The sequence below is a fragment of the Morone saxatilis genome, unplaced genomic scaffold, assembly GCF_004916995.1.
Source record: "Morone saxatilis isolate NCDOM2014 unplaced genomic scaffold, NCSU_SB_2.0 Contig1, whole genome shotgun sequence".
NCBI classification, from domain to species: domain Eukaryota; kingdom Metazoa; phylum Chordata; class Actinopteri; family Moronidae; genus Morone; species Morone saxatilis.
Window position 1 is genome coordinate 19023895 of NW_023339651.1, and position 1366 is coordinate 19025260.

A 1366-nucleotide genomic window follows, 5' to 3' on the forward strand; every position below is an offset into this window, starting at 1 on the left:
GTGTGTGTGTGTGTGAGACCATGTTAATAAAAGATAAAAATTCAAACGTTAAAAAACTGCATCACATCACATACAATAAAAAATAAACCTCAGATAAAATAAGACATCCGCATCACCAATAGTCAAAATATTCAATATATCTATATATCTATATAGATATAGATATATAGACTTTGTTAGGATTAACCAGAGCATTAATTATGTTATACACTACCTTATCCACTTTACACATGCATTTGTATTCATAGGATCTATTATCAGTACCTCACATGTGGGTACATTTATGTAGATGAATATAAATCCTAGCTCACAATAACATCCACTGTAATGTGAGGTCTGTATACAGGGCTACAAAGGGGTAAACGGTGTCCTGAACACAGGTCTTCACAACAACTGAGCACATATTAAATTTGCATAGAATTGTGTTGCTCTGAGTATATGATTTATGTCAATGTGTATCTATATTATCCATCTGTGATCTATATTATCCATCAAAGGATGACTAACTGATTTTAATTTGATGTTTTTCATAGTAATGTAGCTTTTTCCCCCTCTTCAAACAAAGCAGCACTAAAGCAATTGACTGTTCATAAGTCCCGCCCCTTTTTGGAATCTCGGTCAACTTCCTCCTGTGCTGTACTATGTCGCCTATGTTTAAAAGACAACTAAATTTTGATCTGCATCACTCATTAGCTAGTTAGTTAGCTAGCACTTTGTTAACATTGCATATAACTAGCTAGCTAATGTTTATTGTTGACTAGCTCGCTAGTTCGCCACTGTTTTCCTCTGTAGCAAAACACTAGCAAGCTAGCTAACAATTAATGGTGATTAGCTAGCTTTTTAGAAACATTTTTATTAACATTTGCTTATGTCAGATGTGGCTATCTTTTAACCATCTTCAAAATGTGGTTGTCTTTTAAACATAGACGAGCCTAGCACATAGCATATCTACATACAGGACAGGACAAAGGAGAATAAAGCACAATGGGGCGGGTCAATTACTGTTGATATTACTAAAACTACTAATTCTGGTTTATTATAAAGCCCAGTTCAGAAACTGATGGTGTCATCTGCGACTGCTTGTCAAGTTGCCAGCTGCTGGTTTTAGATTGTAGGGCATGTCACCTGTTTCAACAGCCAATCAGGTCATAGCAGAGTCAGCTGGTCAAGTCAGTTACAAACTTAGAATTTTGGATGTAAAAGAGAGGATCACTTCATCAAAAAGGCTTGTCATACATGTCTATATAAAAACGTCTCATTCTAAGGTAACAAAAACAATGATTCTTATTTTCAGGTGATTATACACTAATGAAAACATACCTATGAATATTATATTCCATTTCTGCCAATAGATCCTCCTGAATGC

The 1366-nt window shown here is 34.9% G+C and overlaps 1 protein-coding gene across 1 annotated transcript in view; it reads left to right on the forward strand.

The window, feature by feature from the left end:
• The window catches only part of ca10a (carbonic anhydrase Xa), a 219089-nt gene that overhangs the window by 193322 nt on the left and 24401 nt on the right, over positions 1 to 1366 (forward strand). The gene's annotated exons all lie outside the window — the stretch shown is intronic.